The sequence below is a fragment of the Suncus etruscus genome, chromosome 15 (assembly GCF_024139225.1).
Source record: "Suncus etruscus isolate mSunEtr1 chromosome 15, mSunEtr1.pri.cur, whole genome shotgun sequence".
Lineage (NCBI taxonomy): Eukaryota > Metazoa > Chordata > Mammalia > Eulipotyphla > Soricidae > Suncus > Suncus etruscus.
The window spans coordinates 66,225,870-66,239,758 of record NC_064862.1 but is presented as its reverse complement, the minus strand read 5'-3'; the positions used below and the strand labels follow the sequence as shown (position 1 = coordinate 66,239,758).

At 42.5% G+C, this 13,889-nt stretch overlaps 1 protein-coding gene across 1 annotated transcript in view; it reads right to left on the bottom strand.

The window, feature by feature from the left end:
• Window positions 1–13,889, bottom strand: part of HS3ST2 (heparan sulfate-glucosamine 3-sulfotransferase 2) — a 105,409-nt gene that overhangs the window by 69,261 nt on the left and 22,259 nt on the right. The gene's annotated exons all lie outside the window — the stretch shown is intronic.

The following is a 13,889-nucleotide window of genomic DNA, read 5'->3' as shown; positions in this document are numbered from 1 at the left end:
ATGCCAGTGTCATGGCTTGTCCATGTGAGCTATTATTATTAGGGGGTGTCAGGATATCATCATACATGTATACCTAGAGTCACATAACATCCAGTCAGACATCAAACGGAATCCCTGTGGTTTGTGGCACCCAGGGAGCCAATCCTTTCCCCCATTATATAGCATCCAAATTCGAAGTGGGAGAAACATTTGGTTTTGGAATGGGTTTCCATATTAGTGTGCTAGCACAGGCGACCCAGTTACATTTGAACTTCAGGTTGTCAAAAAGAATACTTGTCTCGTTAAGTTGAATTTAATGAATTAATTTTGTTTTGAGAGGCTACACTCAAAGGTACTCAGGGACTATTTCCAGCTCTGTACTCAGCAACGATTCTGGTGGTACTCAGAGGGGCCACACATAGTGCTGGGAGTTGAACCAGGGTTGAAGGGATGCAAAGCATGAGCTTGTACCCCTGTTATTAGCTCTGTGGCCCCACAAACATGTCCTTTCATAGTCTCAGTAGGTACCCTGAGATATTTGGGACACGTATAAAGATCTTTTTTTGTGATTGTTTATTGGAAATGCAAATGTAACTGGGCATCCTGTATCTTATTTAAGGGAATGACGTACTCTGTTTCCTGACTGCAGGAGGAAACAAGATGAACTACCCTAAGTGGATAAAGCATTTCATTGTCCCCAGCATGTTGGAATGACAGAATAACCATATCACTCAAACCAAGTAATTGAGAGAGGGATGTCCAGGATTTGAGAGGAGCCTATGATCTTTGATGATCCAGTACTTAGACAATATAAAACCTGGAATAGAAATGGAGATAACCTAGACAAAAACAGGTACAGTACATGATGCCTAATAGCCTTCGTTGTGCCCGAATCAAGCCATTCCTGAAGCTACATCCCATTTGGAAGGTTAAGAGCCAATGTACTATATGTTCATCCACTTTCACATCTGTTGAGACCAGATCAAGGCGAAGAAAGGTCCCTGAGTGATCTATGACACTTGAAGAAGTTGGAGCCAGAGAAAGAAATATGCCTTTGCTTGAACTATTAATACACTGGGATTGTTTGTTACTGCAACTCAAACTGGCCTATCCCATCCATCTACATCAAGTTAGAATGAGACATAGACAATATGACTGAGGGTGTTCTCATGTGCCATGGATGCAATGTATCATTCCCGCTTTGTAAATACTCCAGCTAGAATAGTTTCCTCCTTAAATTGATATTCCTAGACTCAGAGCACAGGCTAATTTTAAAGAGACGAAGAACCAGATTATTTTTAAAAGAGGTAAGTGTTTATGTCTGTGAGATCTTGCTGGTGGGCAGAGGTGAAATGTCACATGGTTAGCAGGTGGAACTGCCAGAGGGTAGAACAAGTGAGTGAGTGAGCATAATTGGACCTGCTATTTGGGGCGCACTGCCAATCCCGCATCTCTCTGGGTGTTTAAACACGCCAGGCAAAGATCATTCCCGTTTCCTTGATGAGAAAAACAAGGCATAGAGAGGTAAAAACTCTCGCCCAAAGCATAGTGCGTCAGCGGCATTGTCCAAACCTGCTGGATTGAAAACGTTCAAAATGGAAAAGCTTTTAAAGACTCTCGGGTTGAATGCAAGAGTTTTAGAAAGCAGCTGGATAATTTTATAGTGCATGTGACCTGCTGTTTAGATGAATGCAATCAATCTAAAGGCCTCGGAAAATCACCACCGTCCACGCCAGAGTGTCAGGGTTATTTCACTCGACAGCCGGCGTGGGCCAAATCATCTCGCCTCACGGTAAGACGGTCTCTCTAACAGACAGCAGAGAACAAAAGGGAGAGAGAAATCAACTCCAAGTAACAGAGTGCTTCTCCCTCTGAGCAGCAGGGAAGAAGGTGAGTGAGAAGTCAAGAGTCCTCCAGACCGAGCTCAGAGAAAGGAGAGCCGGGATCTGGAAGAGCAGAGGCGTAAGTGAATGTAGAGGATTTCTTGCCAAACGCACACCCAGGGGAATTTTCACAACTGTGTGCAGATACAGTCTCTGGGCTTTCGAAAAGGCTGCACCGAAGTTCTACTTTAGTTAGAACCAGGTTCACCACCTTTTGCCTGGGTCTATGGTGAATAAAAATTCCATTCAAGAAAAGGTTAATAGGTGGGTCCAGACTGTAAAGGGGCTAAGGCACTTATTTGCCTTGCATGTAGTTAACTCCAGTAATTCTCACCAGCACCTCCAGGAATGAGCCCTGAGCACAGAGTTAGGAGTAGCCCTTGATCAGATCCAGATGAAACCTCAAAAAACAAACAGGGGCCTGAGAGATAGCACGGAGGTAAGGCATTTGCCTTGCATGCAGAAGGATGGTGGTTCGAGTCCCAGCATCCCATATGGTCCCCCAAGCCTGCTAGAAGTGATTTCTGAGCGTAGAGTCAGGAGTAACCCCTGAGCACTGTTGGGTGTGACCCCAAAACCAAAACCAAACAAACAAAAAACCAAAAAAAAAAAACACAATCCCACAATGTTTCTTTGCCGGTCTTAGCAGTACAGGCCTGAAAACGCTCAGCCTGGCACTGTTCAAGAGCTTACCAGGCTGAACTTGGCAGTGCTGAGGTTGGCTGTGGAGCATCTGGTGCCCCACATCAAACTCAGGATCTCAAACATGCTGGCCCTGTCCTCTACTCTTGGATCCCTCTTTCCTATATATTCTTTTAGCCTCATGCATTGAAAGCTAATCATGTTACTTGGCACTGTAGCGTATCATTGTTGCTCTGTGTGTGGTGTCTTCTTTCTAAAGTTGTCAATGACTGTTCACTTTTACCCTTCTTACCCTCTCCCCCAGGCAACCCATTTCTCATCAGTGCACATCTTTTTGAGCATCTTTTTGGCTTAAGGCTGTTCTTGTAAGATATATATGGTGGTGTGTGTAGCTGTCAAACTTTTATATGGGTAATGGTGTACCGAATATCTCCATCACTTTCTTGGTGCAGTAGTTAAACAATCTGTTCAGACATGATCTGACTCACCAGTGGAACAGAGAGGAGACAAAACAAGGGGGAAAGAAACATTGACAAGCCTTGGGCTTGGGTTACAAAATGGATAAACAAATAGTTGGGAGGAGATATTGAAGGAGAAAAATAGTCACAGTGGAAGTGACACAGGGACACTAGCTACAATGATGGTGTTGGGGTGCAGGAATTTTATACATCAATTCCATAAACTTGAACACAATAGCAAACCTAAATATAATAATAACAACAAAATCACTTCTTCCTTTCCTTCTATTCTTTCTCCTTCTCTCCATTCTCTTCCTCCATCTTATCTCCAAGAAACTTTGTCTGGCACCCCACCTCACTTCCCACTAGACTCACTGTCTTCTCTCCAAGCAACTCTGTCTGGCACCCCCACTTTACTTCCCACTACCCTCACAGTACCCTGACATTGTGCCCAGCTCACAAACCCATTTTTTGCACATGATTTTGTCATTGTTGATTTTTTTTTGCTGGGGTGGGGGGAATGCAGTGGTGGTCAGCATTTACTCTTAGGTCTGTGCTCAGGAATCACTCCTGGTGACCATATGTGGTGCTAGGGATTAAAGATAAGTATCTTCTCTGCTGTACTCTTTCTCCAGCCCATGCCTTATACCTTGTGCGTGCCTTTATGGAACTTTCTGAGAATATCTTTGAGCTCTCTGCCCAGGAGTGAAAATCTAGCATCTGATACATTTGCCAGTCAAGTCAGAGTCTCTGAGAATACACCCGCCTGCTTTCCCATTGCTGGTGGTGAGAGTTCTTATATTCTCTCACCCCCTCTGACATGCAGCGTTTTTCTAATTTCTGCTAGTCTAATAGGTGTGAAATGACATCTCAAGCTGTTATAATTTAAATTTCACCATTACAAATGAGTTCATCTAAGGCAGATAGATTTTTTTTAACTGCTTACTGGGTGCTTGGCATCCTGGTCTGGGATTTCACTAAGTTTACATGAGAATCCAAAGGAAGAGCAAGTATGTAATGAGAGGTGGGAGGCCAGGAAAGGTTGGCAATGAGAAAGACTGGAGAGTTGTTGTTCAAAGCCAATAATAATAGTACATTAGCAACATTGACTGGCACCAATACAACAGGCAGCCTGAAGGGCCACTCAAGTCTACTGAAAGGATACCAGGCAATAAGAGTTTTTTTATTAAGGAGAAGAAACTCTCAATCAAAAAGACTGGAACTTTACCAACGTTGAATTTGTTCTAAAACAAAAGCATTCTCTTTAGTCTCCTATTAACTTGTTTATCATTTTGGTAAGCAAATGCAGGCATGATTAAAGAGACTCGTGAGGCCCCAGGGCCAAGTAACTGAGCTAAAATGGAATTTTCTATCAATAGAAATGTTAGATAGAATATTATCATCAGAAATACATAGTTAACTTCACAGAAAAAGGAAAGGGAATTTGCAAATGCCAGAAAGTAAAAGAACCTTGGGAGGTGGCCCCAAGAGAAGAGAGAAAAAAAAAAAAAAGATCACATGCGTGGGGGGGGGGCTTGGTTAGGGCTAAGACTACACACAGCAGGGTCACAGCTGCAGGTTCATTTCCTAGCACCACATATGGTTCCCTGAACACCGCCAGGTGTAATCTCTGAGCATAGAGACCAGTGTGGGCCACCCCAGAAATAAAAAGAAAGAAAAGATCAAGGCGTAGTGGAGTTGTACACATTAGGGGGAATGAAGGTGCAAAGAGAAGAGATGGTGTGAGACAGACAGGACTGGTGACCAGAGGTGGCAACAATGGCAGGTGGTTTTTTTGAATCAAAAGAGCCATTTTGAACTCAGATTAGGGCCGCCAGAGAAGATTGCAGTTCTTCTGCTCCACTTCACTCCATGGCTTCACTTTTCTTCTAGTCAAGGAACCCCACCTAATGCATAAGAAACACTACCAACTGATGGGAATGTTGCACTGGTGAAGGGGGGTGTTCTTTACATGACTGAAGCCCAACTACAATCATATTTGTAATCAAAGTGTTTAAATAAAGGTATTAATAAAAAAAGAAAAGAAACACTACCAACTGGAAAGGCCACAATGGCAAAGCAATTCAGAAGCCCACCACATTTAGTGAATGAAGATGGTAGTTCTGAAGACCCAACTATTATCAGACACCTACTATATAGCCTCTCTGGTAAGGACATTAGAAAGGAAATGTAGAGCCTGTTCAAAGAAATCATAGAATAAGCCAATAAGACTCAAGAGGATATGAGAGTAGAAATGAGAGAAATGAAGATGAGATTCTGTCTCGGGGATAGTGGAGACCCCTGCATGGAGCAGGGAACTAGATAAGTGCTGTGATCTTTGTGTGGAAGATAAGAGAAACTGCCCACTAACCTCATGGATTTATAGGGAATTTTGTATTGTTTTTCTTTTTTGGGTCACACCCGGTGATGCTCAGGAGTTACTCCTGGCTATGTGCTCAGAAATTGCTTCTGGCTTGGGGGACCATATGGGATGCTGGGGGATCGAACCGTGGTCCGTCCTAGGTTAGCGTGTGCAAGGCAAACACCCTACCACTTGCACCATAGCTCCAGCCCTGAGAATTCTGTCTATTCAAGGGTTCTTAGAGGAAGAATAACATTTTGAAAAACTGAAACCCTGAACTTGCTTCTTGCCTCGGAAAGAAATCTCAAAGCAAGAAATGAAAGAGTAGTTTGCCTTAGTTTAGTGAAGCCCTCAAAGGAGATTAAATTCTGAACAGAACATAAGGTCAAAAACCACCCCAGCAAAGATGAGCTAGGAATGAAAAAAATGTGCATAACACACCTGGAAGTGAGTCATTCTAATGGAGAGAAAAAAAACACGATACCCCTTCATTAACAATATTGCAAACAACAGTCTCTGAGATATATATATATATATATATATATATATATATATATATATATATATATATATATATATATATATATATATATATAAAATGTCTGCCCCAGAGGCAGGCAGAGGCAGGGCAAGAGGGAAACTGGGGATATTGGTGGCAGAAAATGTGCACTGGTGAAGGGTGGTGTATATTGTATGATGAAAATTCAATCATAATAGCTTGGTAACCATAGTGTAAAAAGTAATTGATAAAAAGAACAACTAGAAGGGAAGGAATCTTTTCCAATAACTGGAGAAAATTAAATCATTTCAAAGATATACAATATAAGTAACTTTAACATGATTGAAGAATGCCAAAGAAAATAACAGGCATGCTTAATGAAAGAAAGGTGCATTTTTGGGTGGGGAAAACCCAGGCAAATTTGGACAGAAGTTTGGACAGAAATTCTTTGGCAAAAATCTTTCCTAACTGACAAGAAAATATGAACTCATATGACAAATACAAACAAAACAGGGAGTAAAGGGAGGGCAGCTGGGAAAAATGTTAAGATATAGGAGAAAGTGTGTATGTGTATCTAACAGGAGGCAAAAGTCAAGAGGATAAAAAATAGTCAGATGAGAATGTTCCAGAGTTGACAACAGGCAAGAATCCTTATATATAGGAAGCAAATGTCTTCCAGTCAAAGTAAAATAATACAGGGGTTGGAGTGATAGTACAGTGGGTAAGGCACTTACCTTGCACATGACTGACTCAGATTCGATCTCTGGTATATGATTCCCCAATCTCACCAGGAATAATTCCTGATTGCAGAACTAGGAATAATCCCTGAGCACCACCAAGTGTGGTCCTCTCTCCAAAAGAAAAAGAAAAATGAAACAAATAAGTCCTTCACTACACTACAGAGAAATGACAAAATACTAAAGAGGGAGTTCAAAGCTACCAGAAACAAAATAGATACTACCTGTACAAGAATAACAACTTGATTCTGTTCAGGTTTCTCAACAAGTCTAAAACATTTCTGAAGAAGCTAGAATTCTATCTTTCAGTATCTGAGAGAGAAGAACTAACTGCCATCCTAGAATTCTGCACCAAGCTATCAAGGGTTGAGGCAAAATAGAAACATTTTCAGCAAGGAAAAAAATAACCCCAACATATTGACAAAATTTGCCAGTGAATAAAGCACGAAAGGGCAAACTTAAGTAGAAAACAATAGAACTGAGAAGGTGGAATTTGGTGATTTCAGCACTGATGAAAAAAGGCATTAGGTTTCTTCTGAATAAATCGGCATTGATTAGACTGATTTTTAAAAAAAGGAGGTGATAATGATTAAAATGATTTGGGAATGTCAAACAAGGTCGACCGGAAAGTCCTAGGCAGCTACCTGGTAGATGAGAACGTTGGAAGGAATTGATATGTGAAGGTTCTTGTAGTTTCCCAGGAAGGTAAAATTCTAGATGGAGGATTAAAATAGTAAAGACAGTCACCAGAAGAATACAAGTAGAACAAGTGATTTCCTCACATCAATGTGGCTACTAAGCCAGCTTTGGGCTTGGAGCAAAGGACAAGATGCACAGAGAATGTCTGGAAGTCCACATCCATGCCAGGGCTGCAGATACTGACTAGAGGCTGGGCCTGAAGGAGCTGTAAAACTCGACATTCTCCCAACACAGCTGGGGAACAAAATCACTGCTTTCCCTCTTTCAGCTTTCCTCTGTTCTCTGACACCATCACAGAATTCCCATAGTCCACTCTTCTCTTGATAATTGACAAAGTAGGCCCCCTCTCTAAAATAATGAAGTTTCTTTGCCAAGTGTGCAGTCTGGGCCGGAGGTGACCTCCCTGATGCAGGTACAAAGGGAATGAGGTGGCATGAATTCAACCAAAAACTTCTGGGGAAAATCTTGGGTGATTTGACACCTGCTTTGGGCCAAGCCATTCCCTGGAATCTCTGATTTGATTTGCTTCTACTTAACCTTGGCAAGTCAGGTGCCTGTCGCCATCAAAACCAGAAGTCACAATCGATTTGATGTCACTGATAACTCACAGGACACCACCCTGTCAGTTTGCCAGCTTCCAAGATATTGCCAAGCATGATCATCAAATCTTCCTTTGGAGGGCAGTTCGAGGAGGCTATTGCTTGCCTTATTTTGCACAACTTGGATTTGCTTTTGTTTGGATAAAAAAAAAAATTGACCAGTTACATGGCATTAAAAAGCCGAGATCAGAAGACAGAGCTCTTTACCAAGAGCATGCTTTGAAGGCCATTGCACACATTGCAAGGAGATTATTTCTTTGCAAAACGTTGCATTCAAGGAGGGCAGGAGTCTAGCTTTCCACCTTGGATCAGAGAAATGTGCAAGTGAAATGAATTAAACTTAAAAGCCAATTCTAACTAGCAGGCATGGGGCATATCAGAATCTTTGTGCGAGAGGCGGTGGGGGGTGGCTGTGATTCATCTAAAACAAGCCTATAATGTGCTGCCTTGCCAACATTGAAGAAAGAGAATGAAATTGCTGCTGCCCAGCCAAGACCGTTAGATGAAAACTTGTAGAAGGTACCTATGCAGCAGGTTTGGTGTCAAGAAAACAGCACTGAGCAATGCTGCCCTAAGATCTGATTTAATTTCTGTGCTGTGATGGACAGGCCATTCACTAGGACCACCAATTTGAAGTTCTAGGCAGAAGAGAATATGGTGATACTCCTTCACTCCTTATGCTTTTATTCTTTCAAAAAGCTCCTTCCAAAATTTCCCAGGAGCTTTTATTCCTTCACGTATTTCGTGTATTTGCAGTGGCAATTCAATTGCACAACTTGCTTCCAGTGGGTGTCTGTGAGCTCAGCTGAGACCTGCCCTGTCCGTGTCAGACATAAGCTTGCTGAATCACTCAACCACCAGTGAGTGATCCATGTCATCCTTGACTTATTCGTTCAACAAATAGCCATCAATGTTCTTTGATAGCAGACTCAAGGAGCAGAAGAACTAGGCTAAGCCTTAGTGGCTGGGATACAGAGGTGTGTGGAGTAGAGTAGAGCTCAGTTGAGCAGGGAGTGCATTCTGTGAGGTTATAGAGGCCAAGGCAAGATATGCTGGAACCATGAGAGTTTAAGAGCAACTCGTGGCTAGGGTAAGAGTGTTGGCTATGTGATGCTGGGAGCTCCAAACTGGCCAGTAAAGCACAGTGGTAGGCTGGGCTGGGCTAGGCTGGGACTGTGGTAGAAACTGAGCTAGGGTACCAAGCCCAAATATTAAGCAAATAAGACCTAGGCAGGGTTTTCTAGGAAGTAATCTGGTCTCCCATCACCTTCCCAGGTTCCAAACAGCAGTAAAAGGCCTCTGAGTAGTTGTTATCTCCCACCTTCCCCTATGCACCCAAACTGCCTGTCTTCACACACTGTTGCCCTTTCTACAAATTGGCTGTCTCTCTCCATCTCAGCCTTGCCCTCCTCTCCGACCCCTGCCCTTTCATAAACGCAGCACCCGGAGCTGCGGCAGCTATGGTGTTTCTGTAGCTGTGGACACCTAATCAATAGCTTTTCATGATTTTCTCCCTAGCCAGGGCTCTGGCTGACTCTCCAGCGACAACACACCTGGATCGAACTCAAAAAGGATGTCAAAGCTACCCAGGGACAATTTGGTTTAGAATTTTTCTTAAGGATTCATCCTGCAGCAGTGACAGAAGAGGAAGGTAGTACCATTCTTTAAAAAAAATCTTTAAACCCAAGATTCTTGAATTCAACACTGTCTCTGAAGGAGGCTGATTAGGGGTATATCCCAAAGGAATCCAAAATGATCATTGGAAACCTCCAGGACTGCATGGTTACTTTCAGAGTCTCTACTACACAATAGGGTTGTTTGGTTTGGGGGCCAGGCTTGGCAATGCTTAGGGTTTACTCCTGCCTCTGCACTCAGGAATCACTCCTGGCAGCACTTGGGAAAGCAAATGGGGTACCATGGATCAAACCTTGGCCAGCTGTGTGCAAGAACCTATCCTGCTGTGCTATCTCTCTGGACCCCACAACTACCCAGAGGATTTTGCTTAGAGATTCTAGAGGTAGATAAAGGGCCTTATTTTGCTCCAAATTCAGTCCATCATAAAACAGCCACTGTCATTCAGACTATATTCTTGCTGTTGTCTATGTTCTTCTTTAACCTCATTTGACTGGGGTATGTGGAGCTAGCAACAGAGTACACGCCTAGCTGTCTAGTAAGTGTGCGGCTCTGAGTTCAGTTGTCGGCACTGCTTGGCTTCCCAGCACCCTGAACCCCAGAAGCCCCACATTAAAAAACGAGGCTGGAACACAGAACCTTCAGGTATGTACTGCCAGACTGTATCTCATTAACAATGGCCTGTGTTAAAATGATTCCTAAAAATAAAGTTAAGCAATTTTTGTTGACTTATCTATAAAACTCTAATAGAGTTTTTCCCCAAACCTGTGAGAACTGCCAACAGCTAGTTCTTGGGGGTTCTGGGAAAGCTCAGTGGTAGGGCACCTGCCTTGCAGACATGAGGCCCCAAAGTGAATCCTTGGCACAACTCTCCATGCTGAGTATGACCCTGGTAGCACTGTAATTGGTCATTCTTGGTCTCACAATGAAGTCATGATATCTGGCAAACTGCAACCAAGCATGGGTGACCCCCATTCACGGCGACAAAAGTAACAACAAATAGCTTGGCAGGGAAGGACACAAAAAAGAGACATCATCTCTTGTCGGAAGATGCAGGTACTCATACAAATGCAGACGGGAGTGGGGGCAAGATGACCTCTGACAGGGTGCTGGAGACTAAGGACATTACATTGAGACTATCTTCTTGACTCTGCTGGAATGAGGGAATAGGGAAGGAGTGGAAATGCCATTTTACAGTGTCTTGAAGTAGGTAACATGACTACAATCCACCCCAAGCCATTTTAGATGTATCACCTGAAACCCCTTCTCTTAAAGACACAAATATACACTAAATCACTGATTCTATAAATACTGAGACTAATCCTAGAAGAGCACAGCATCTCTCCTAGAGTTGAGGGTAAGATGGTGTATTTATTGGAATTAGAATAGAGGGTTTCTTGATCCCAGGACAGAGCTGTTTGGACACCAGTATTGAATCAAGATTTCTTTCCCTCCTGGTAAAGGGCTCTTGAGCATCTTTCATGCCCAGGGGGAATCAAGGCTGATCCATGCCACTCCACTATCTTCCAGCCACTAAAGGTCTGGGCTTATTAAACAGTAGAGTGACAGCTTGGAGAAATAGCTCTATCCAGTATGTCGCAAGGGGCTTCCTCCTGGAGGGGACAACCGGAAGCTCTGAGAACTTAGAACCCATTATATTCACATAGGTTCCACTTAGCAAGAGAGTGGATGGGCCCGACAACCTGCTGCTCTGTTCAGATCATTCCTAACCTAAGAAAGTGAGTACCTTCAGGCCATTGTTAAGTTATCCCTGGTGAACAGTGCTGCTTACAATGAAATACCCTGGTGGTCAGCTTAGTTCCTGGCCATGGGATTGTCCCTCCCAAATTTGGACAGAAAACAGCTAAAGTGCTTGACTTCTTTTTAAGCCCATCAGCAGGTATATATTGTGATGCTATTTTCCTTAGGCTCTGCCCTGAGTTTCAAGGCAGTTGTGGAAGCCAGTTCTCCTAGCACAACGTCTTAGAAGTCTTCACATGTGGTGCCCTGAGCTTCACCAGGAATGAACACAGAGCCAGGAGTAAGCCCTGAGCACTGCTGGGTATAGCCCCCCAAATCAATTAAAAGAAACATATGAAAATAACTGAAGGTAGATCAAATCAGGCACTGATTTTGCAGCACTTGCTGTAATAGCTCACCTCCATTAAACATGAAAGCTTCCAAACTCAAAAGAGACTGGAGGGCACAGCTCCCAGAGACCAAAGGAATCAAGGTTCACTCAGAACTTCTCTACAGTAAATTCAGGCTAGTTGATATTTCCAGAGACAGAGAATGCCTTTCACATGGATCCTCAGACTAAGAGAAAGTAAATCTGTCAGATGATAAAGATATAGGAGGTCCAGGGTTTAGAAAAATACCTATTTATTTATTTAGTACTTGTGAGGACTCACCTGGTGATGCTCAGGGAGTACTCTTGGCTCTGCCTGCACTCAGGGATTACTCCTGACAGTGCTAAGGGTGTTCCATAGGGGGCGGGTGATAGAACCCAGGTTGGCTGTGTGCAAGGCAAATACTCTAAGCACTGTGTGATAGTACAGTGGCTTTCTATTCCTGACTATAGATTATGGGGAAATGAATCAGTGTGATGAAATCTATAATAGGCAATTGATGAGTGCTTGTAATGGAACTGGTGTCAAGTGAAATCAATAGCAAAAAAAACCCTGTTTAACAACAATAATAATGTTAAAATGGAAGACAGCTTTAAAGAACTTGCTATGAGTGGGTCTCCTTCTGAGCATTGCCTTACCTCTGAGTAGAAAGTAGTTCTTACATGGCTTGGTGAATGGGAGAAATGAGGTGCAGAGAAATGAAACAGCTTGCACAAAGGACATGAGAGTCGAGCCTGTGTCCAGAGCCCCTACTTAGGACCACTCTGTTCAATTTCTCAGTGTTCTCTTCCATGAAATGACTTGCTTCTCAGTGAGAGAGTTACATAACTGTAAAGCCCTCTTTAAAGCTCTACTTGAGTGAAAAGGAAACATGCTAATTTGCCTTTTTGATATATATGGTAGTATGAAAATTAGGAAAAATGAGTGTCACAGTTAAGCTTTTAAAACATTTGCAATTGGTTGTCAGAATGATTCACAAGTTCCATCTCCAGTAAAACAAAGGGTTTTCTGGATAGTCTCTTCAATTAATGATGCCAGGAACTGAAGAGCCACACACAGGAAAATGAAATTGAGCTCTGGTCTTACCCCTTCACAAAAATTAACCTGAACTAGATGAAAGGCTTAGATGGAAGTCACGAAATCATAAGACACCTAGGTGAAAAACATGGGGGTGGGAGAACTCCTTGACATGGATCTTGCTTGGCAACACTTTTTTTGTATATGAAACCAAAAGCACAAGTAAGGAAAGCAAAAACAAGGAAGTGGCACTACATGAAACTCTAAGGCTTCTGATGGTGAGAGAAATAGCCATCCAAATAAGAAACTAGTCTAACGGAATAGGAGAAAATATTTTCAAATCACGTAATTTGGAAGAAGCTAATATTCAGATAGGATTAGAGAGATAGGACAGGGATTAAGGGACTTGCTAAATCCTTGTCCCATTTCTCTGATCCTCTGTCTTGGCGGATCTTGGTTTGTTCACTCTATATGGTTCCTCACATACACATGTGAGTTTTGTGCTCGGGGGAATAAGTCCTAAGGACCACCAGATATACCCCCAAAACTCTCTCTATATTGTATTTATTCAGGAGAGATTAAGAATCAATACAAATCAATGACCAAAAATAAAATACAACTCAAAGTGGGCAAAAGTGTGGAAAGACGTTTTTCCAAAGAAGCCATAGAAATGGCTATACAAATGGAACTTTTAAGGGTGCTCAATATCATTAATGCTCACAGACATGCAAATCAAAACCACCATCTCAGCACTTCACAGTCACTAGAAAAGACCCGAGAGAACAAGTGTTGGTGAAGAAGAGGGGGAAGAGAATCCTGAGGCTTTATGGTGGCATGTGAATTGGTACCGCCATCAAGAAGGACAGTGGGGAGGTTCTTCAGAAAGTTCAGCAACTGTCACATAATCCAAAAGAATCAACTCAGGATACAGACCCAAAGGCAATGAAAACAGGATGTCTAAGAGATTTGTATCTTGGGGGGGGGCGTAACAAAGGCGATAAGAGTCCTAGAAAACATTGCAGGAAAATCTAGTAAGAATTTAATAGAAAATCCAGATGAGCAGACAGGCTGAATGCTACAGATTAGTGCTAAATACTTGTTAGATGTATTCATGAACCGCATATCCTAATGGGCTGTTTTAAACCAAAGGAAAAACTTTCTCAGCATCCAGGAAGGGGGAATAAAACAATATCATTTGCAAAAAAAAAAAAAAAAAAGTGAATCCAGTTCACATCAAAATAACACAAACACAC